This window comes from Mesoplodon mirus, assembly GCF_964341445.2.
Source record: "Mesoplodon mirus genome assembly, chromosome: 6".
In the NCBI taxonomy this organism is placed as follows: Eukaryota; Metazoa; Chordata; class Mammalia; order Artiodactyla; family Ziphiidae; genus Mesoplodon; species Mesoplodon mirus.
This window is the reverse complement of record NC_138982.1, coordinates 37,244,889-37,269,644: the sequence shown is the minus strand read 5'-3', so window position 1 is coordinate 37,269,644 and position 24,756 is coordinate 37,244,889. Positions and strand designations below refer to the sequence as shown.

The following is a 24,756-nucleotide window of genomic DNA, read 5'->3' as shown; positions in this document are numbered from 1 at the left end:
ACCTTCCCCGAGAAGTGATGCCCAATTCCGGCTCGAGGAGGCCGACCACGAGCTCACCTGGTACCCGCCACCCCCGACAATACCATTCACCTCCTCCAACCTCCCACCGGCTCCACGCCCTGCTCACCCAGCCCTCCGACGCCTCGGGGAAGCTGGGGCCACTCACCCGGCACCGCCGCGCCGTCTCCTCGGCGGCCTCCCGGCCGAAGCAGCCGAGGGGCCGCGCAGGGCCGGGGCCCACCGCTGTCGCCGCCGCCGCCGCCTCGCCTCAGCCCAGCCCCATCGCCCTCGGCCGGCGCTGGCGGCCGCGGGTCGCTCGAGCTCGAGGCGCCGCCGCCGCCGCACGCTGTGGCTCGGGGTGAGGGGAGGGAGGCGCCGCGGCGGGGCCCGGGCCGAGCCGGGCGCAGGGGCGTCCGCGCTCTCCTCCTCGGCGCCCGCGGCGGCGGCGTGTAGCCGGAGCAGGGCGAGAACAAGGGCGGGCAGCAGGGGGAGATAGGCAGGGGAGGGGGGCGTTCTGCACTCCGAAACGGCCTCCCGCCGCCAGCGACGTAGCGAACCCCCCCTCCCCTCCGCGGTGGCGCCTGGATCACGCTGCGGAGAGAGCCGGGTGGCTGCGAGGGAGCGCGCGCGGCGAGCTCGGGACTCCCGAGCCGGATGTGAGGTCACGTGATTGCCTCATCCAGCGCCGAAGCGGAGGGGCGCAGAGGGGAAGTCGGGAGGGGAGGGGCCGGGTGGGCGGGGCGATGGGAGGCCCCGCCCACCTCCTCCCGTTTGGTCCCGTCCCCCCAGGCAGGAGGAGAAAAGAAAGGGTGAGGGAGGGCATTACAGAGGAGCCGGCTGTTCGGGAGGGGGTGTTTCTAACGGAGGAATGCATTTTTTTGGCGGGAGGAGGTGGAATTTGCTATCCTGGCCGTGCAGACCAGATCATAGTCCAAATCCCCATTTTATGAACAGGGAAACTGAGTCGCAGTGAAGGGCCTAGCTTAACTTGCGCAGAGTCAAGGTCACAGAGGTAGCTTGTACTAGAATGATGGAGAGGAGGTCAGATCCTGGCTCGCAATCCAGGTACCTTTCATTCCTTAACAGCAGACTCCCCCCTCCAAAAACAAACCAAAAACTATAAATTGCATTTAACAACCTGCTTGGCTTGCCCGGCCTTGGGCTGAGGACTGGAAGATGTACCCAGGAGAAAGCTCCCACGCACCCACTACACCGCCTCCAGCGGTAAGGAGTTTCTTCCGACAGCGCTGGATGCAAATTAAATACTTCCCTCGCAGAAGATTTATCTCGGAGAAGGGCCCCGGCCGGATGAACAAATCGCGAGTTTGGTTTTCGCGACGTCCCTTCGGTGACTCGCGCGAGGAGCGCGCTCAGCCACCTGCCTCCTCGGGCTCCCGCCATCTGTCGGCCGTGAGACTACCTTGCCCGCGCCCTTGAGGCCCGGCTATCACTGTTACTGTCATTCACCTTACCGCTAACAGAACTCCCAGCTGCTGGAGCGTAAGAAAGGAGGAGACTCAACGACCTCTGGTGCACCGCACTTGGGCATACTTTGCCGAGGGCAGGGAGCGTTCATCCTCCGGTTCATAGCGCATGAAAACACTAGGCGGGGGCTGCTACCCTTGGTCCGCGACACGTATTGACACCTCATCTGGGGGCAGCACACATCCCCAAGTCCGCGGCACCGATGTCACCTCACGGGGAGCCAGGAACGCGCTGCTCCTGGCCCGTAGGTTGCGTGGAGCTGGACGGTTTCCGCGCACTTCCTGGTACCACGTGGCATGGACTAAGCCCTGGACCGAGATGGATCTACAGCTCTCTCCCCGATTCCTGGGCTCAGTCTCACCGTTTGTTTCCCCCTCAAATGATTAAATGAGATAAGGAGCGTGGAAGCGTTGGGCAAACTCTAAGAAGCTGTCTTGGCGGCATGGAGCCCTTAAAGCCTCCTTCCTCACCTCTCTGGGCTCCTTGGCTCGTCGCTGTTTTCCCTCAGCCTTTAAACAAGCTTAGGTTCTAAAAACAAAACTATCGTGCCCACCCTCCTCTCCAAGGGCCCTCTCCAGTTAGCTTCCAAGCGCTTCTCTTCCTCTCATGCAGACCTCTTAAACGGTGGTCTGTCCTGCTGACTCCACTTCCTCACTTCTCAGCACTAGGCACTCAAGCTTCCCCTCTTCTCCCCCCGCCCCCCCAGCACCTTTCCTAACCCTGTTAGGGCAGAGTAAACCATGACCTTCTTTTTCCCAAATCTAGCAGGCATCCTGCAGACCCTTATCTTTCTGAATCTCTCTGCTACATTTGACAGCTCAGACGACTCCCACCTCTGGAATCTCAATACTCTCTTGGTTTCCAGAAGATGTGAGAACTCTTCCAGTTCTCACATCTCAGTAAATAAAGCCTGTGCCTCCTTGGGTGGCGCCTTAAGTGCCATTGTTGCCCGTGAATTTAAGGTTCTTTCTTCATTGTGAAAGAATTCGGAGACGATGTGATAGGTAAAAATCAGATTTATTTAGAGAGAAACGCACTCCACAGACAGAGTGTGGGCCATCTCGGAAGGCAAGAAGCAAGAGGCCTTGAAATATGGCGTGGATAATTTCATAAGCTAATGAGTGGGAGGATTATTCCAACTGTTTTGGGGAAGGGGTGGGGATTTCCAAGAATTGCACTTTTTGACCTTTTATGGTTGGCCTCAAAACTGTCATGGGCCTGTGGGTGTGTCATTTAGCATGCTAATGTATTACAATGAGCGTATAATGAGGCTCAAGGTCTACTGGAAGTCAAATCTTCTGCCATCTTGGACCTAGTTGGTTCTCAGTAGTTTTTGTCACGTACTATGGCTATGTCATTTTTTTTTAAAGTTGTGCCCTGCCCCCTAACATCCTGTTTTACAACCAACTGTGAGTCTGCACCTTATATGGGAGACTCCACTGCAAGCCCACAGCTCGTCTCATTCCAGTCTTAGGAAATCACCTCCACCCTCACAGTTTCGATTACCAAATCAATGATCACCAGCCCAGACCTCCTCCACAAAAGTTAGACCCAAATATCCAACTGCCTACCAGGCAGCTCTATCTAGATATCACAAGGGTGCCCCGAACTCAGCTTGCCCAAAACCGAACTCATCCTCTGCCTTCATAGCAGCTCCTCCCTCAGCTGTTGGCACCACCATCCACAGCCATCAGAATTAGAAAGTTGGGAATGAGTGTGAGTCACTCTAGATTCAGCCTCTTGTGTTATCCAATCATCTAGTCATTTCTATTTCCCCTCAGTAACACTCAAATCTCTACCTCCATTCCCACTGGCAAAAGTTCCAGCCATCCTCTCCAGCCTGAACTATTACAGCAGCCTCCTAACAGTCTCCCTCAGACAAATTCATCCTCCACACAGCCTCCAGAGTGAACTGTCTAAAACACATACCTATCTAAAATCCTGCAGGGGTTCCCCCAGCTTCTGACTGTTGCTTGTATCTCCAAGGAACCCAGCATGAACTTATCGATGCACTCAGGCTTTTAAAAGACCATGTAGAGCTCCAGACTCCAAAAAGCAGCCAACATCCCCAAAATAAGGCAACACGCAACCAAGCAAGGGAAAACTATAGGAAGAACAAGAGCAATTGAAGATTTCAAAAAGTTTCCTGTTACAGATGTTTTGGGTATGGAAAGAAGAGAATTTGGACACTGATGAGAGGAGTTGCTGAGTCACTGGGTAAAGCTTGAGCATGTTTATAGGCTGAGGGGAAAGACAAGCCAGAAAAAGAGAAGCCCAGGATGAAGAGAAAGGGAGTGGAGAAAGCCTTGAGAAGTTCTGGAAGCCTGGCTGGCTCTTGGCCCACGATGATTCTGTGCCCAGACTTCTGTTCGTACTGAGCCCAGCCCTTCCCTCATCTGATCCTACTCACTCTTTAAGACCCAGCCCCTGATCACAACCCCAAATAGGTAACAGACGTCTTAGTAAGCTCTAACTTCACTTTCCATCCATCCATTCTCAATTGTCTTCCTCTCTCACTGTCACCTTACCTTCTAGTTCACTGAAAAAAACGCAGGCCATCAAGAGGGAACACCTGCAAATCTACACATCAACCTACCTCTGCATCCAGTATCTCCCCCTCACTCCAGTTTTTGCAGAGGAGCAGGCAATGCCTCCTTCCGAGAGCTCTAACCCTTCATAAGTACAGTCCTGGGCCCCCCAAAGGTCACTGCTGTTGCCAACCTCAGTGGACACTTCTCAGTCTTTATCTCTCAGGCCTCTCAGCAATACTTACCTCCCATTCTTTTTTTTTTTTTTTTTTGCCGTACTCGGGCCTCTCACTGTTGTGACCTCTCCCGTTGCAGAGCACAGGCTCTGGACGCGCAGGCTCAGTGGCCATGGCTCACGGGCCCAGCCGCTCCACGGCATGTGGGATCTTCCCAGACCGGGGCACGAACCCGTGTCCCCTGCATCGGCAGGCGGACTCTCAACCATTGCACCACCAAGGAAGCCCTATCTCCCATTCTTGAAAGACTTTTCTCTCAGTTTCAATAAGTCTTTTGGAATTTCTCTTCCCTCTTTGTCTACGCCACCTCAGACTCTTGGGGATACTTCCTCTGTCTCACCTCTAAATGGTGCTGCTCCCCAGGGCTCAATCCAGGGCCTGTTTTTCTTTATATACAAGTCTTATTGCTTGGGTCTTTTTTTTTTTTTTTAATTGGTCATCTATGGACCTTACAGGAGTTGTGGATGGGCTTCAGAGGGTCTATAAATTCCTTAAACTTGAATGAAAATACTTTAAAGGAAGAAGTATAGCATCTATCAGCTTTTCAAAGACATCTGGAACCTCAAAAAAGGATGAGAGCCCTGATCCACATTCACTCCCCCTGATGACCTCAAATACCATAGCTGTAGTTATTGTCTGCATGTACATTAATAACTCACAACCATATATATATACCTGCAGCCCAGGTCTCACTTCAGAGTCTCTGGGCCATACGTCCATATCATCTTCACATGATGTCTCACTGGTACCTCATAAATTCACTTATCCAAAACTCAGCTCTTGCCCTTCTTCTCCAAACCAGCTACATTCTCAGAATTTCTCATCAGCAAAAGACACTGTCACCCACCCAGCTGCTCAAGCCAGAAACCTGGGTGTCATTCTTTCCATTCCAATATCAAATCCACTTCAAATCCTTCCACCTCTCTCCATCTCTACTTCCACTAGAATAATCCAAGCCACCTCTCAAGTTTCTCTCTCACCTGGAACTACCACCTTAGCCCCCAACTGATTTCCCCACTTTCACACTTACCATCCTCCAATCCATTCTTACACAGCAGCCAGAGTGTATTATTGTGTGTGACTCCGAGCATAGCTTCTGATAAAAGTTTTCAACTGCTTCCCATTTCACTGAGAATAAAATGTGAACTTTGACCTACAAAGTCCAGGGTTAGACATGGCCTGCCCATCACTCCCCCTTCACTGACATTCCTGCACCCTCACCTTCCTCCCTTCCCTACCTCACCTCATTCCAACCACAGTAAGCCTTCTTTCAGTTCTTCAAACATGCCACACTCTTTCCTACCCCAGGGCCTTTGCACAACCTTTTCTTTCTCTCTTTCCCTTGTTTCCTTGCCTGGCTAATTCATACAAGTTCAGCTCATGCCTTAAATACTTGTACGTCAGTTCTTGAAAAAGGCCTTCCCTGGCTATTTATTCTTTCCTTTATTTTCTGATGACCTCCATTTATTTTCTTTATAAGCATTACCACAATTTTAATTACCTGTGAGTTTATGTACATATTTAACACCTGTCTCTCCCACCAGATTTCAATTCTGTGAAGATGAGGACTGATTACAACTCAAGAATTTTTCGGGGCTTAAAAGTGGTAGTCTTTTTGGACAAAGAAATGAGGGTTTGTCTTGAGGCTATGCTTCCATGGCACTTTATGTAAGACTGAAAAAGGGTCAGTTGTCCATGTTTGTAAATGGGGAAAGGATTTTTGGAATTAACGGGAAGGGACACAGTAAGCACTTCCCCTGCCCTCCCCAGAAGCCATCTTTTGGTGCAGCTACTGGCAAAGACTGAATCGGTTTAGTTTATCACTATATATCAAGCACTAGATGAAGCCTGGCATATGGTAGACTCTCAAATGTTTGTTGTCAAATGAATGAGTGAATGAATGAATTTACATTCCCAAACATCATCTCTGTTAAATGCCTTTCCTGACTCTCAGGCTAAGCATCCCTATTCTGTGCATCTTTTTACTGCATTTGCAACCTTGAACAAGTACCTGTTTACCGTCTGTGTCTTCCATTAGTCTATGTTGTATTTGTGTTTTTGTTTCTATAGTTCTAAGTACTTTTGTATGTTATTTGATCATTACAACAATGCCAATACTAAAAGCAGCATTAGTTACTATTATCTGTATTTTTAAAGAGATTTTTATCTGTATTATCTGTATTTTTTAATAGATTTTATTATCTGTATTTTTTTTTAAATGAGAAAGCTTTACATGCATTATCTCATTTAATCTTTGGAATAATCCAGGAAGTAGGTACTATTATCATCTCAATGTTTAAAGATGAAACTGAGGAGAGCTTAAAATTCCCTTTCACAAAATAGGAAAAGATACTAAATAACTCACTCAAAGTCACAGAGCTAATAAACAACACACAGCCAGGATTCAACACAGGCAACTTGGCTCCAGGGTCAAACTCTTCATCAGTACAACCAAATGAAGTCACAGGGATCCAGCCTCTGGGATCCAAACTCTTTGGATTATCTGTTTAAACACCCAGATTCTGACTTTCTCATGAGTAGGGACCCAACTCACCCATCTCTGGATCCTTACCACTTAGTGGAGGACCTGGCTAATGATGGTACTCAGTAATAAGTATGTCGACTAAATGAATAACAAACTGTCATTGATTTTCACAACCACCATGTCAGACTAACAATGGCATGATTAAGCTTCTCATTTTATAGAGAAGAAAAATGAGGTTCACAACTTCATAAGAGGAAGTGATTTGTCTTACTGTCCTTCTGACTGACTCCAGCCCTCTTTTGTATTTCTTCCGCTGCTCCCACAGGTTAGAGGACAGTGTTCAGGAAGACTTCACCTTAGAAAAGACTAAAAAAGGGGCTTCCCTGGTGGTGCAGTGGTTAAGAATCTGCCTGCCAATGCAGGGGACACGGGTTCGAGCCCTGGTCTGGGAAGATCCCACATGCCGCGGAGCTACTGAGCCTGGGCTCTAGAGCCCACAAACCATAACTACCAAGCCCATGCACTGCAACTACTGAAGCCTGCGCGCCTAGAGCCTGTGCTCCGCAGCAAGAGAAGCCACCACAATGAGAAGCCTGCACACCGCAATGAAGAGCAGCTCCCGCTCACCGCAACTAGAAGAAAACCCGTGCACAGCAACAAAGACCCAACACAGCCAAAAAAAAAAAAAGTAAAAAAAAAAAAATTTAGAAGACTAAAAACAAAATGCCACAGCACTCACTGCCTTTCCTATAAAAAGTGACCATTAAAAGTACTTTATGATGTTTGCCTAACAAGCTCTCTCTTTCCTTCAGCCCCTCCTAAGTCATTTTGTCCCTATTTAGCTTGAACCACACAGGCCTCTGTGTGTGTGTGTGTGTGTGTGTGCATGCACACGAGTGTGTTGGAACAGGGATAGGAAGAGAGCTGTGAATCAGATGTATAGAAATCAGAGTCCAGGGGCCACCACTCACTCATTTCTGTTGCTAAACAAAGCATGTAATCTTTTCTGTCTCTGCCACGAGACAGAAAGCCAGGGATGCGCATTCTTCTCAGGCCATGGTACACTAGGATATGGTAGGTCACATGCTGCTGAATATTGTTTACCAACTCGCTTAGATCATAGGACCCCTGCTTGGAGGAGTGCTCACTGCTGGCATGTAGCCAGTCTTGTGCTAGTGATCCAGGCCTCCTGAAGGAAAAAAGCCCTGATTTGGAGCACCTGCTAGTTTCATGGTGTAAATACTCCCACCATGGCCATTTTCAAGCTACCAACAGTTTATGCAGCTCACAGAATTCCTGAAAATTTAGCAATCTGCTCGAATGAGCCAACACAAATCAGCTCTAGCACACTACTGCTTATAGGGCCTCCTCGTGTGGACAGGGAGAGGAGAAATACAAGCAGCTCTTTAAATGATGGTTTTAGGGGCAAGGCCTGCCCCCTTAGGCTGTTCCCAGGATTTCTCTGTGTTTAGAGGTAATGATTTCACCTCTGATGAGAAAAGAACAATTGTACTGGAGATGGGAAAACTAGGTTCCAGTCTCAGCCTTCTTAGAAGTAACATATTTATTTCTTCAAATTTCAGTTTTAATAGGAATAGTATTACCTACTTCACAGGATGGTTAATTATCTAACAAACACTTGTATAACACTTACTATCTGCTAGGCACTGTTTAAGTACTTTACACATTTACTTATTTAATCTTTATAACAACACTGTGGGGTAAGTACTGTTATCAATTTAGAGATATGAAAAGAGCAAAGCACAGAGAGGTTAATTAAGTTCTTTAAGGTCACACAGCTAGCAAGTAATAGTGCCAGGATTTGAACCTGACTCCAAAGTCTGTGCTTTTACCCTTTAGGGCCCCAAGTCAAAGCCAGCTGCCTGATTTTAAAAATAGAGTTTTATTGGAACACAGCCATACTCATTCATTTACGTATTGTCTATGGCTGCTTTTGTGTTACAACAGCAGAGTTGAGTAGTTGTGACAGAGACCGTATGACCCACAAAGCCCCAGATATTTATAATATCTGGCCCTTTACAGAAAAAGTTGGATGATCCCTGCTCTATGGTATCCTGCCTCTTTATTCGGGGAGAGGCAATGGTTATTATTGAGCCTAGTAATTCCCAGGGTCAAGCTGGTTCTGAAATTGTGTTCTTGGCCAATAAGACAAGTGAAAAGTAATGTCAAGATTGTAACTCTACCCTGACATTTGTACTATAACAATTTTCTCAGTGAAACAGCATTAAGGTATAAACTTCAGTAACAAATGATCCATGAAAGCAAATATTAGTAGAAACATATACCTGATGTCATGGGATCCCAATATCTCAGGGTTGGAATTAATTCAGAGATTGTTCATTGCAACCTTGCCTCTCCACTTGGGGCTATTGTGTTGGGTTTCTGCAGTTAATGCCGTAAATCCTTCATGATCATCCTTTGAGTCCTGAAAGATGATTTTCTTATACTGTATATAGTCATAGGCTTTTTGTACAGCAGAACAAAGGCACCATGGGGCTCAGGCACCAGGCTCACATCTCCACACCTGTCAGCCTGTCTCCGAGGCAGCTCCTCCACGTGGCTGTTTCAGATGCCAAGCAGAGAAACTCCTGTAGGCCTGTCATTCACTGGCCTCTTAGATAATCGTTAAAAACCTCCCCTGACCTTTGCAGCTACTTCCTGTGAGCCTCTCAGGGACTGCTAGCCACTTGTGACCTATTTTCAGTGCTGGCAGTTCTGGCTTCTGGAGCAAACAAGGAACACGCCCAGCTATAGGTGATTGTTTCCTTTAGGCTCCTGGCAACAAAAAAGAATTGCTCAGTAATTGGTGAAAGGATTGCAGGTCAGTAGGTGGGTATGATTGTCTCATTCAAGTCGACAGATGTTCATCCCACTATGACAGGTCCATATCTCAAGATCACCAGAAGGTTGTTTGTTATCATCTGTTTGCTGAAGGCTGTTGCTTCTTTATAGTAATAAAGAAAAAGAACCCATTTGTTCTTCTTGTTTTGTTTTTGTCAAAGGAAAAAATGCCTCACCAAAATTGGCAAATTAAGGCAATATTGACTGAGCTACTGTATGGAAGTCCCATTACCAAAGAATTTCTTTCAGAAACATTTCAAAAGTAAGTTGATCCAAAATACACCTCCACCATGAGGTTACCTGTAATCTAATCCAGTCTAGAAAGCAGAGTCCAAACAGCTCAAGGTTCTGCAAATTCCACAACAGCTGCAGGCACAAAATGAAATAGAACCAGGTGTTAAAGTGGAGAACAACAGAAACATCTCACTATTTGCACATTGCTCTTTGTCACTGGACTCTTTAAATATACTTAAATAGTTCATATTGCTCACAAAGAAAGCCAAAGTGAAACCTCTTGGGGCTTTACTAAAAATTCCCTTTATAATTTTTTTAAGCTTATGATTTTTTTAGGGTACATCTAAATACATTTATGAACTTAGTTTCATTTTTTAAATATTATTTTATTTGTTGAAGAAGTCTCAGGACCCTAAAGATCTCAAATATCCCTTCAAGAGGTACCTCATAGTTTCTCTGAAATACCTGATTTTATCTCTTCATTAGAAACTATGTGTTCCTACAATTAAAATTCCTGCTCAGTTCCACCCTCCTTCATACCAATTCAAATATTCATGGACTAATTACAAGGTCCAAGAGAGAGGGTATAGTTCACCTTTTTATCCTCCACATGTGGATGCTGTAGCAGGTGGTCAATATTGTTATGGTTGCTATGTAACCTCCACGAAGACAGGAATTTTCTCTATTTTATTCATTCCTATAGTCCCAGCAACTACAACAATAAACATTAGGTAGTAACCACTCAATAAATTTTGAATAAATTAGCCTACAGCCTTAATAAATGTAGGATAAGGAGGTTTAGAATTTTTAACTTTTTTTCATTAAATTTGGTCCTCCTTGTAAGAGTCAGTGATCAATCAGAGAAGCAGGAACAGCAGGAGATATCTATTAAGAGGTTTAGTTCAGGGCTTCCCTGGTGGCGCAGTGGTTGAGAGTCCGCCTGCCGATGCAGGGGACACGGGTTCATGCCCCGGTCCAGGAGGATCCCACATGCCACGGAGTGGCTGGGCGGGAGAGGCCACAACAGTGAGAGGCCCGCGTACTGCAAAAAAAAAAAAAAAAAAAAAAAAGAGGTTTAGTTCAAAGAACTGGCCTACACGATTGTGGAGGCTGACGAGGCAAGGCTGAAATCTATATGGCAGACCATCAGGAAAGGTCAGCTGGAGCACTCAGGTGGATTTCTTCTTCTCCAGGAAAGAGTCAGCCCTGCTCTTAAGACCTGTCAACTTATTGAACCAATTGATTGTCTAGGATAACCTCCCTTACTTAAAGTTAACTGATTAAGGACTTTAATCATATCTACAAAATACCTTCACAGCAACATCTAGATCAGTGTTTGACTGAATAACTGGTCTAGCCAAGTTGACACATAGAAAAGACCATCACATCACTCAGATACCTGTCTTGGAACTTTTGAAGTGGCTCCTTCCATATCTATATTTATTTCCTTTTCTTATTTCATATAAGAAGGAACAATAAAAAGTATTCCTTTACGTATCAAGTTTTTAAAGAAATGTTTACATCCTCTGCCCAAGATATCTCAATCATAGAAAACTAATAACATTACCTAGGTGCCAAGAAAGGATTAACATCCTAAAGGGATGTTAATGTCTAAAGAAACCTAAACTTGAGTAACTTGTCCAATGTCAAATAGCTGGGTAAATTAAAGGACCAGTGTGTCCCTCCAAAGCCATTTCTCCTCTATTAACATATATAAGTATTTGAAACAGAGAAAATGCTTACACAGAGATGGTCACTCAGATATCATTTATAATGGAGGAAAAGGAAGGAAGAGAAAACCTAAAGCCCAAAGATGGTCAGCAAAATGAGAATGTAGTTTATAACACATTATGCAAACATTTAATAGTATATTTACCAAGGAGAAAATAAAAAAGATTAGAGTGACAATAAATTGAAAACAGAATAAGAAAGCATTACAGAAAACTGATGTCCCAAAACTTGATTCTTGGAAAGTTTTGACAACATTGACAAATCTTTATCCAGACAATCAAGAATAAAAGAGGGAAGACTCAAATTACCAAAATCAAGAATAAAAGAGAGGACACCATTACCTACATTACAGAAATTAAAAGATTTATAAAGGAATACTATGAATAATTGTATGCCAACACATTAGATACCTAGACAAAATGGATACATTTCCAGAAAGATACAAAGTATCAAAACTGACTCAAGGGCTTCCCTGGTGGCGCAGTGGTTGAGAGTCCGCCTGCCGATGCAGGGGACACGGGTTCGTGCCCTGGTCTGGGAGGATCCCACATGCCACGGAGCGGCTGGGCCCGTGAGCCATGGCCACTGAGCCTGTGCGTCTGGAGCCTGTGCTCCGCAACGGGAGAGGCCACAACAGTGAGAGGCCCGTGTACTGCAAAAAAAAAAACAAAAAACAAAAAAACACTGACTCAAGCAGAAATAGAAATCTAAATAGACCTATAACAAGTAAAGAGATTGAGTTAGTAATTTTTAAAAGTTCCCACAAAGAAAAGCCTAGGACCAGATAGATGACTTCACCGATGAACTCTACAAACATTTAAAGAAGAGTACCAATTCTTCACAAATTCTTCCAAAAAATAAAATAGGAGGGAATATTTCCCAACTCAGTCTATGAGGCCAGTATGAACCTGATAATCAAAACTAGACAAAGACAATGCAAAAAAACTACAGACCAATATCCCTTATAACTATAGACACAAGTATCCTTAACAAACTAGAAAACAAAGTCCAGTAACATGTAAAAAGTGTTTTATACCACAACCAAGTGGGATTTATCCCAGGAATGTAAATGTTGATCTCACATATGAAAATCAATAAATGCAATACACTATGTTAAAAGAATAAAGAACAAAAACCACATGATCTTCTCAATAGATGCAGAAGTATTTGACAAAATTCAATATCTTTTCAGGATAAAAAAACATTAATGCCAAAGTTCATAGCAGCATTATTCATAATAACCAAGAAGTGAATAAGTATATCCATATAATGGAATATTAATTGGCAATACAAAGAATGAAATATCAACACATGTGACAACATGGATGAACCTTGACAACATTATGCTAAGTAAAAGAAGGCAGTCACGAAAGGCCACATCTTGTATGATTCCATTTATATGAAATGTCCAGAATAAGCAAATCCACAGAGACAGAAAGTAGACTAGTGTTTTCCAGGGATGGAGGAAGGAGGTTCGGGGGGATGAAGAGGGAGTAACTGCTAATGAGCGCAGTGTTTCCTTTTGGGGTAATGAAAATATTCTGAAATTAGACAGCGGTGATGGTTGTACAACTCTGTGAAAATGCCATAAGACACTGACTTCTATGCTTTAAAAGGGTGATTTTTATGGTACATGAATAATATCTCAATAAAGTTATTTTTTTAAATAGTATATTTACAAAGTGTTTTTAAAAACATAATAAGGGCTCCAGGCCATGGTTCAGTGGTGCCTTTACTTAAACCTTATATTCCTCCAGGTACCATAATTCAATTCTTTAATCAAATTAGACCATCAGAAGGCTCCAAATGGAATCATATTAATCCAGTGCCTCACAGAATCACCCTAAAGGCATTTCATCTGAATATTTTCCCTGTAGCTTTTATCTAAGTTGTTATAATAAATAGCCATATGGAACTTACTTCTGCATTTTTTTCATGAATACTGAGACTATTGCCCATCCCATCATTAGGTCACTCATTGCTCCCTGTATTATAAAACACTTTTTGAAAATTATATTTTATAATTTATTTTAGGAAAATCAATGTCCTTTAGGAGTTACCCTTTTTAATAATCAAAATTATACAACTGATTGTGATTTCTTTTTAGTCTTGGAGGAAGCTCAGTTGAACTGTAGCAATTATGTTAACTGAAATGATTAACATATTTGTATCTCCATTTTTTTCTTTCTATTTTTCTTCTTCTATTCATAATTCACTGTTTTATGGCATGGAATTTCAAATTCCCAATACTTATTTGAAGGATTGGCCTAGGATTTTGGACTAAGGTTCAATATTTAATTGTGCCTTATATGAAATCAAGTTTTCTCTGTGTTGGCACTATTGACATTTTGAGCAGGATAATTCTTTGGCTGGGGGGTGAGGGGGACAGTCCTGTTTATTGCAGGATATTTAGCAGCATCTTGGCCTCCACCCACTAAACACCAGTAACTGCTCCCCAGTTAAACAACCAAAAGTGTATTCAGACATTGCCAAATATCCCCTGGAAGGCAAAATTTCTGCTGATTAAGAACCACTGTCTTAAATCATCATTGAAAAACTGACCCCCACCACACTTTCTAGTCACTCTTGAGAAATATCAAAAATTCATTACTCTAGATGGATAGGTGGGTAGGTAGGTAGGTAGGTAGGTAGATGATGATAGATAGATAGATAGAGAGAGATAGATAGATAGATATAGATAGATAGATAGATAATAGATGATAGATTGATTGATTCATACTTTGCTCACTTACTTGAGATGAATCAAGGATGTCTGTGAACTGGATGTCAGCCCCTGAAACAGAGCTACTTCCACATAGATCTTCTTATTTCACTAAAAAAAAGACTTTTCTGATCTTTAATTTGAAACCAACAATCCATTAAAAAGAAACTTATTCTAAATTTTAGATGAGGAAACTGAGAAAGGGATATGATCAACTTCAGGGCTAAACTCCAAATTCAGTGCTCTTCCTCTTACTGCCAGGGAAATCTTCCTCTCTCTCTCCCTCTCTGTCCATATATAACCATGCATCCCTCCCTAGGTGGGTAAAGGATAGGAATGGAGTCCTAAAAGGCTAAAGATGATCTTCTAAAGTACCAACAACTTAAAATGGTGTTTAATATTTATTATTTTTGGCTGCATTGGGTCTTAATTGTGGCTCGAGGGCTTAGTTGACCTGCAGCATGTGGGCTCTTAGTTCCCCCACCAGGGACTGAACCCACATCCCCTTCATTGGAAAGTGACTCTTTACCACTGGACTATGAGGGAAGTCCCCCAAATGGTGTTTAATCCAGTCAATACCTAGAAAATGGATCACCACTTCCCAGATTACACTGTACTTTAATCTAATTAAAACCCACAAATTTCCATTAGATCTAACTTCCAGTTTACAGGGAATGCAGGGGTTAGAGGAATGAGTTAGACACTAGTAGGAAACAATCAATCAAATCCAAAAGTGGGAGCATTCTGTAAGACAACTGGTCTGAACTCTTCCAAAATGTCAATGTCTTGAAAATAAACAATCAGAAAACAAAACCATGGATAAACTATTTTAGAATAAAACAGACCAGCACATCATAACAATCAAATGCAATGTATGAACCTTGTTTGGAATCCTGGTAGTATGTAAAAGGATTCTTAGAAAGAAGGGAATTTTGAATTTAGATTTCACCAGTTTTAGTTTTCTGAGATGTGATATAATAAGAGATTGTTTCTGAGGATAAAGAGCCATGATGTCTGCAACTTTCAAATGGGTTGACAACAACAAAACAACAAAGATAAATATATAGATAGATAGATAGATAGATAAAATAATATAGTAAAATATTAACATTTTTAAAACTTTAGAGGGCGGAGTCAAGATGGCAGTGTGGGAAGACACAGCCTTCATGTCTCCCCACAACTAGGGCACCTGCCAGATGCTGGTGGGGACCCTTGATGCCCAAGGAGACGGAAGGAACTCCCAAGCAAACTGCCTACAAACTCCAGCATTGGAAGCCTCAGGCCAAACAACCAGTAAGACAGGAACACAATCCCACTCACCAAAAAATAAATAATAATAATGAGACAGCAAAAAAACATGTCACAGAAGAAGGAGCAAGGTAAAACCCTACAAGACCAAACAAATGAAGAGGGAATAGGCAAGCTACCTGAAAAAGAATTCAGAGTAATGATAGTAAAGATGACCCAGAATCTCAGAAATAGAATGGAGGCATGGATTGAGAAAATACAAGAAATGTTTAACAAAGATCTAGAAGAACTAAAGAACAAACAAACAGAGATGAACAACACAATAACTGAAATGAAAACTACACTAGAAGGAATCAATAGCAGAATAACTGAGGCAGAAGAACGGATAAGTGAGCTGGAAGACAAAGTGGTGGAAATAACTGCTGAGGAGCAGAATAAAGTAAAGAGAATGAAAAGAATTGAAGACAGTCTCAGAGACCTCTGGGACAACACTAAATGTACCAACATTTGAATTATAGGGGTCCCAGAAGGAGAAGAGAAAAAGAAAGGGGCTGAGAAAATATTTGAAGAGATTATAGTAGAAAACTCCCCTAACATGGGAAAGGAAATAGTCAGTCAAGTCAAGGAAACACAGAGAGTCCTATATAGGATAAACCCTAGGAGAAACACACAAAAACACATATTAATCAAACTAACAAAAATTAACTTCAAAATAAAAATATTAAAAGAAGCAAGGGAAAAACAAAAAATAAAATACAAAGGAATCCCCATAAGGTTATCAGCTGATTTTTCAGCAGAAACTCTGTAGGCCAGAAAGGAGTAGTAGGATATACTTAAAGTGATGAAAGAGAAAAACCTACAACCAAGATTACTCTACCCAGCAAGGATCTCATTCAGATTCAACGGAGAAATCAAAAGCTTTTCAGACAAGCAAAAGCTAAGAGAATTCAGCACTACCAAACCAGCTTTACAACAAATGTTAAAGAAACTTTTCCAGGAGGGAAACACAAGAGGAGAAAAAGACTCACAAAAACAAGCCCAGGGGCTTCCCTGGGCTTCCCTGGTGGTGCAGTGGTTGAGAGTCTGCCTGCTGATGCAGGGGACATGGGTTTGTGCCCCGGTCCGGGAAGATCCACATGCTGCAGAGTGGCTGGGCCCGTGAGCCATGGCCGCTGAGCCTGTGCGTCCGGAGTCTGTGCTCCGCAATGGGAGAGGCCACAGCAGTGAGAGGCCCGCGTACAGCAAAAAAAAAAGGCAAGAAAAAACAAGCCCAAAACAATTAAGAAAATGGTAATAGGAACATACATATCGATAATATGTATCAATAAATGCCCCAACCAAAAGACACAGACTGGCTGAATGGATACAAAAACAGGATCCATATATATGCTGTCTACAAGAGACCCACTTCAGACTACAGATACATACAGACTAAAAGTGAAGAGGTGGAAAAAGATATTCCATGCAAATGGAAATCAAAAGAAAGCTGGAGTAGCAATACTCATATCAGATAAAATAAACTTTAAAATAAAGACTGTTACAAGAGCTAAGGAAGGACACTACATAATGATCAAGGGATCAATCCAAGAAGAAGATATAACAATTATAAATGTTCATGCACCCACCATAGGAGCACCTCAATAAGGCAATAAGGCAAATGCTAACAACCATGAAAGGGGAAATTGACAGTAACACAATAATAGTAGGAGATTTTAATACCCCACTTACACCAATGGACAGATCATCCAAACAGAAAATAAATAAGGAAACACAAGATTTAAGTGACACAATAGACCAGATAGATTTAACTGGTATTTATAGAACATTCCACCCAAAAGTGGCAGAATACACTTTCTTCTCAAGTGCACACAGAACATTCTCCTGGATAGATCACATCATGGGTCACAAATCAAGCCTCAGAAAATTTAACAAAATTGAAATCATATCAAGCATCTTTTCTGACCACAATGCTATGAGATTGGAAATCAATTACAGAAAAATAACTGTAAAAAACACAAATACATGGAGGCTAAACAGTGCACTACTAAATAACCAAGAGATCACTGAAGAAATCAGAGAAGAAATAAAAAAAATACATAGAAACAAATGACAGTGAAAACATGACCCCAAACCTATGGGACACAGTAAAAGCAGTTCTAAGAGGGAAGTTTACAGGAATTCAATCTCACCTCAAGAAACAAGAAAAATCTCAAATAAACAATCTAACCCTACACCTAAAGCAACTAGAGAAAGAAGAACAAAGAAAACCCAAAGTCAGTAGAAGGAAAGAAATCATAAAGATCAAGCAGAAATGAATGAAATAGAAACAAAGAAAACAGTAGCAAAGATCAACAAAACTAAAAGCTGGTTCTTTGAGAAGATAAACAAAATTGATAAACCCTTAGCCAGACTCATCAAGAAAAAAACGGAGAAGACTCAAATCAACAGAATTAGAAATGAAAAAGAAGTAACAACTGACACTGCAGAAATACAAAGGATCATGAGAGATTACTACAAGAAACTATATGCCAATAAAATGGACAACCTGGAAGAAACGGACAAATTCTTAGAAAAGCACAACCTTCCAAGACTGAACCAGGAAGAAGTAGAAAACATAAACAGACCAATCACAAGCACTGAAATAGAACTGTGATTAAAAATCTTCCAACATGTGCTTCCCTGGTGGCTCAGCAGTTAAGAATCTGCCTGCCAATGCAGGGGACATGGGTTTGAGCCCTGATTGGGGAAGATCCCACATGCCGCAGAGCAACTAAGCTCATGAGCCACAACTAGGACTTAATTTCAGCTTAAAGGGAACCACAAAGAAGCAAATAAGAAGGAAAGGTGAAGGTGGGAGGTTATACTGGATGTTTTTTTTATTTGAAAGGTGGGATTTGATGAAATATATGAATGGACATATGACCAGCAGCTCTGTCCTGGTTTGCACAATGTCAGTTAGCACTGCTCCATACATGGAACAGATTAGCAACATCTTTTCCTGCCTGAGGGCTTACATGTTGCAGTTCTCTTGTAATAAGTTCCTAAATATTTAATGCTTGAATGACTTCCTAATAGGGTGTTGATTTACTACATCACAGGCATAATTAAGAAGCATCGATTCAGGTCTGACGGGATTAAGTTTAAAGCCCGAAAGCTTAGCTTTCAGAGCCAAGCAAATAAGAAAGCAACACGGGCACGACAGAGAGAAACATTTACACACATGCTAACCCTGGCAGCTGTGTTCTTCTAAGATCCCACCTTTGCTTCGGGTCCACTGAGTTTTCTCCTGTTTTGAGTGTGTGAGTGAAGCTAAGATGAACCCAGAGTGCTGAGCTCACAGTGGGGCTCTATGGTGAGTGCCACAAATAGTCACTCTGCTGTTTTTAAGCTTCGGAAGGAAACCTTGACCTAGTATTTATGAGACAGGTCCACTCCCATCTGCAAGTGTGGATGTGGATATTCATTACTAAATTTCACCAGAAACTGAGGCTAAACTTCAGAGAGCAAGAAGTGTTAGCTGTGGCAACTAGACACTCCATGTGTTTTGCTAGTAACTTTTCATTGTAAACACTCCTGTGTTATCTTACCATGACGTCAAGTTTTAGATGAACAAATTGACTAACTGGTAAGGGATTTTGAAGAAATCTGACAAAATATAGTCAGGTTTTCTTTCTCCACCCTCAGCATGTCACACACCTAGGCCTTTCAAAAAGTCTTCCCAAATCACAAAACCCTTCTCTGCTCTGTGGACCCATTTTATCCCTTTTTTTGATGCAAGGTTACTTGAATCATTACTGGCCTCCATTCATAGTGAAAACTGTCATCTCTGCTCACATATTTCCGGATTGCCAGACATAAGAAAAAGAGGCTTAATGAGAGTTTCCTTAACAACAACAACAAAAACTTTCATTTTTGTGGTTGTTATTGCCATCATTCATTGAAGAATTATTTAGTGAATGACTAGATGTTTAGTGTTTAATACGATATGCCAAGCACCAGAGAAACCATAGTACAAAAACACTGCTCCGGTTCCAAGGAGTATATAGTCTTGACTAGTAAAACAGTGGAATAAGAAACCAGAAAATTGAAATGCAGAAGGAGAGATGCAACAAAGGAGGTAAGTACAGATTGACTTTCAATAGGAAATACCAGGGGTACAAATTTCCAAAGTAGGAAGCAAGAACTAAGATAAACATCCATTAATGCCACTACCCGGGTGAGGCACTAGGAACATTTTGCATAATTCCTTTGAGTTGCCTTTGATTCATTTTAATATAGTTGTGCCCATCCTGAAGGTAGAATCTGTTATCCTACCTTTTTTTCACTTAATATAAGAACATAAGCATTTCTCCCACATTATTATTATTATTATTATTATTATTATTATTATTATTATTTGCAGTACGCGGCCCTCTCACTGTTGTGGCCTCTCCCGTTGTGGAGCACAGGCTCCGGACGTGCAGGCTCAGCGGCCATGGCTTACGGGCCCAGCCGCTCCGCGGCATGTGGGATCTTCCCGGACCGGGGCACGAACCCGTGTCCCCTGCATCGGCAGATGGACTCTCAACCACCGTGCCACCAGGGAAGCCCTCTCCCACATTATTAAAAATTGGTTGTAAGCATTGTTTTAGTCATAGGAATATGCTATAATTTGCATATCCTGTTACTCATTGTTCCTCATTTACATTGCATATTGTTTTCATTCAGAGTAATTAATTCATTCTGCATTTACTGAACCCCTGGCATTCAGGAGTCAAGCACTGGGCTTGGTTTGAAGATATAAAAGTGAGTAAGTCTAGACTTCCAGGAACTCAAAATGTGGAAGAAAAATGACGGGGAAGCAGACATATACAATTAAAATAAGGTGACAAGAGGAGGCACGAGGAGTGCCATTAACCCAGAGAGGAAAGGACCTGCAAGTACCACAGACTGGGTGGCTTAAACAACAGAAATGGGGCTTCCCTGGTGGCGCAGTGGTTGAGAGTCCGCCTGCCTATGCAGGGGACACGGGTTCATGCCCCGGTCCGGGAAGATCCCACACGCCGTGGAGCGGCTGGGCCCGTGAGTCATGGCCGCTGAGCCTGCGCGTCCGGAGCCTGTGCTCCACAACGGGAGAGGTCACAACAGTGAGAGGCCCGCGTACCGCAAAAAACAAACAAACAAACAACAACAACAACAAAAAACAGAAATGTATTTTCTCACAGTTCTGGAGGCTAAAAATCCAAGATGATGGTGTCAGTAGGTTTGGTTCCTTCTGCAGCCTCTCCTTACCTTGCATTTGGTGGCCTTCTCACTGTGTCCTCATGTGACCTGTACTCTGTGTGTGTGCACCCCTGGTGTCTGTACGTCCAAATTTCCTCTTCTTATAAGGACACCGGTCAGATTGGGTCATCATACCCTAAAGGTCTCGTTTTAACTGAATCACCTCTTTAAAGGCTCTATCTCCAAACACAGTCACAGTCTGAGGCTTTGGGTGGGGTCAGGGCCTTAACACAGGAATTTTAAGGAGACACGATTTAGCCGCCAAAATTTAGCGACAAGAAAATGCTGGAAGGAGGTGACACTTAGATCATTCTAGAAGGATGGTAAAGAATAAAAAGTGAAAGGAGATAGAAATATTTTATATATATAAAATAGGGATGTGAAAAAAGATGCAGCAAGTTCAGAGGAACTACAAGTATTTCAGTATGACTGGCGCAAGGAGTGAAGAGAAAAATAAGGAGAACAGAGGCAATTATAAATCATTCTGGAGTGTATAAAGCTTTGTCCATATTTCACTGAGACTATTTTAACAGTGATTATTTCACTGAGATTGACTTCAGTGGAATGACTTAGCCAAAGGATGGGTTCTCGCCACACCATGCCCTACTTTCCCCATGGTTTCTCTCTTGATACTTAACCAATAATTGAAGTCTCCTGTGGGTGCTGCTTAAAAACAGAGCCCCCCCACCCCACCCCCACCCCCCGCCAGGCCTGTCCCTAGAGATCAGGCACTTGTTTCAGGGTGGTCACCAGCAGTCTTCACCAGCCTGCCACCTCTCCAGGGGGCCATGGATATACTTCTAGTCACTTCTGTGTCCTCTTCTCTTTTAGGTTTCACTATGGTCTCTCCAAATTTGCACGGAAGATGCAGTCTCCTAGGTCTCCAGTTTACCCTCAGAAGCATTGGGCATTCTATTGGACACAAACAAGGAATTAAACACCATGGGTTCCATTTCTTAGTGCTATCTCTCTTGAGCTAGATTATCCATTACTTGCATGTCTCATCTCCTTAAATCCTCACAGCCTGGCACTATATTTTTTTTTTTTTTTTTAAGAAGATGTTGGGGGTAGGAGTTTTTTTTTATTAATTAATTTATTTATTTTTGCTGTGTTGCGTCTTCGTTTCTGTGCGAGGGCTTTCTCTAGTTGTGGCAAGCGGGGGCCACTCTTCATCATGGTGCGCGGGCCTCTCACTATCGCGGCCTCTTGTTGCGGAGCACAGGCTCCAGACACGCAGGCTCAGTAGTCGTGGCTCACGGGCCTAGTTGCTCCGCGGCATGTGGGATCCTCCCAGACCAGGGCTCGAACCCGTGTCCCCTGCATTAGCAGGCAGATTCTCAACCACTGCACCACCAGGGAAGCCCCTGGCACTATATTTAAAATAGGGAATGATCATCGGTAAGACTTTTTGCTTCCCAGGACCTCAGTTTCTCTATCTGTAAAACGTGGGGCATAAGGTTTTTGAAATCTATGAATCCGCCAAGCACACGAACATTTTTGCACAGTGCTTTAAAGTGTTTAAAATACTTTTGCCAAGTAGGATTTTATTTAATACAAAAATGTCCAATAAATATTTGCTGACATGAGTAAAAGTGATGACTGTGTGAACTGAAAAGAGCCTACTTAATGTCAAAGTTCCCTCTAATCATTAAGTCTGAGAGCCAATTAAGGTTTTTTTAATGACTCCCAATCACTATATGTAAGAATTAATTTTAATTCCTAAATTTAGTTCCTAAATATTGTCCAATCTGAGGAAAATGGTCTAAGCACAGTTGCCAGCTTTAAAAAAGGAGAAGGCACCTCCTCTGTGTAGTACTATGCCACTATGTTGTGGAAGTAGTACTTTATTTGAAAAAACATTTTTCTCCCGGTGTTTGTTTCTGTCTAAGTTGATTGGCATGCATTCAACATGTTCATTATTCAGCCTAGGTGTTGTCATTCTATTTTACTTTATGTGAAACTCCATTTCAAAATGCAGCTCTTCTCGGAAAAGCACCTGCCCATTCTCCCACAGCCCTTCTGAATGGAAGGCTGGCTGCACGCACCAGCCTAGGGCCAGTTCCAGGTGCGCCTGGGCAGGTGACGCTCCACCCCCTCAGGTGTGCCCATCAGGGTAAACACAAGCTCTCCTGGGCTGCTGCCACCACCGAGGGTTCCAGTTTCACTGTTGCTGTGTTTCTGATGCCAGTGCTAAGGACAGTGAACTTTTAAAGACAACCTCTCCTTTCTTCTCTAATCTGGTAGAAAAACAAAGCCTGAGTCAGGAACCAGTCAAGTGGAAGGCAGTGCATCTAAATCAAACACTGACCTTGACTTTCTCCAACACTGCTCCCCAGAATCTCTTGAGAGGTGCAGGGATCTCTGGGACAGGCTGTTTTGGAGAGCCTGTCCCAGAGATCCCTGGGATCTCAAGAGAGGGGGCCTTTGCAGGACCTGAGGTTCAATATTTAAGGGGGCATGAAGAAAAATAAGGGGGCACCACCTCACACCTGTCAGAATGGATGGCTATTATCAGAAAGACAACAAATATGTGAAGAAAAGGGAACCCTCATACACTGCTGGTAAGGTTGTAAATTGGTGCAGCCACTATGGAAAATGGTTTGAAGGTTTTTCAAAAAAATTAGAAATAGAACTACTATATGATCCAACAATTCCACTTCTGGGTATTTTTCCAAAGAAACCAAAAACACTGATTTGAAAAGATACATGCACCCTTATATTCACTGCAGCATTATTTACAATTGCCAAGATATGGAAGCAACCTAAGTGCCCACTGATAGATGAATGGATAAAGAAGAGGTGATATATATATATATATATATATATGGAATATTACTCAGTCATAAAAAGAATGAAATCTTGCCATCTGCAATGACATAGATGGATGTAGAGGTATTATGCTCAGTAAAGTAACTAGACAGACAAATACTGTTTGATTTCACTTATATGTGGAATTTAAAAAACAAAACAAATGAAAAAACAAAACAAAACAGAAGCAGACTCATAGACACAGAGAACAAAAATGTGGCTGCCAGAGGGGAGAAGTAAAATAAGTGATGGGGATTAAGAGCTATACACTTCCAGTTACAAAATAAATGAGTCACGGGGATGAAATGTACAGCATACAGAATATAGTCAATAATATTGTCATAACTTTGTATGGTGACAGATGATCACTAGACTTATCGCGGTGATCATTTCGTAATATATAGAAATATCAAATCGTTATGTCGTACACCTGAAACTAATATAGAGTTATATGTCAATTATAATTCAATTTGAAAAAAAGAAGAAGGGGGGAGTCCCCCTCTTCTGTTATTGCCTTCCTCCTGTCACCTACCCTTGAACTTCAAAAAGCCTGAGCCAGGCCATCAGCATCAGTCTCCCTTTAGGGCACTCCCAGGTAAAATAGGAAAATATCTGAGTTGGGAGAGAAGTTTGAGATCTCAAGTGTAAAAGCTTCATTTTGCTGATGGGAAAACCCAGAGGAGGAAGGAGGCTTTTGCCAAGCTGGTGAGAGCTAGCGATAGAACCCAGAGTCCTCTTGACATGCCCCCCATGCCTTCCCGAAGTGTGGTCTTGGCCCCCAAGAACTACCTCCTCTCCTAGTGTTCCTGTTGCTATTAGAAACCCTTTTCCTCCCAGTTAATGACACCAGGAATCATTATTAACTATTCTTCTTTATCCCACATTTCCAGTTAATGAACCTTATTGAATCTTACTTTAAAATATCTTACTCTTTATTCCAGTAGCCATCACCCTAGGCAGCGCTGCTTCTGTCCTTGCCTCCTGCTGGCCCCCTGCCTCTGACCTCTCTCCAGTCCATCTAGCAAATAGCTAGCATACTGATAGTAGCTAACAGTTGTCATACATGTATGTGCCATCACTGTTTCTAAGTACTCTACATTTATTATCTCATTTACTCCTCATAAGACCCTAAAAGCAGGATGCTTTTATTACCCC

General features: G+C 42.8%; 1 protein-coding gene across 1 annotated transcript in view; it reads right to left on the bottom strand.

Moving 5' to 3' along the window:
- Positions 1–210, bottom strand: part of ATP13A3 (ATPase 13A3) — a 78,373-nt gene extending 78,163 nt beyond the window's left edge. Inside the window, exon 1 of the mRNA XM_082624624.1 lies at positions 167–210. The gene's annotated coding sequence lies outside the window, so the exon portion shown is untranslated. The remainder of the gene's footprint in view (positions 1–166) is intronic.
- Positions 211–24,756: the final 24,546 nt, after the last annotated feature.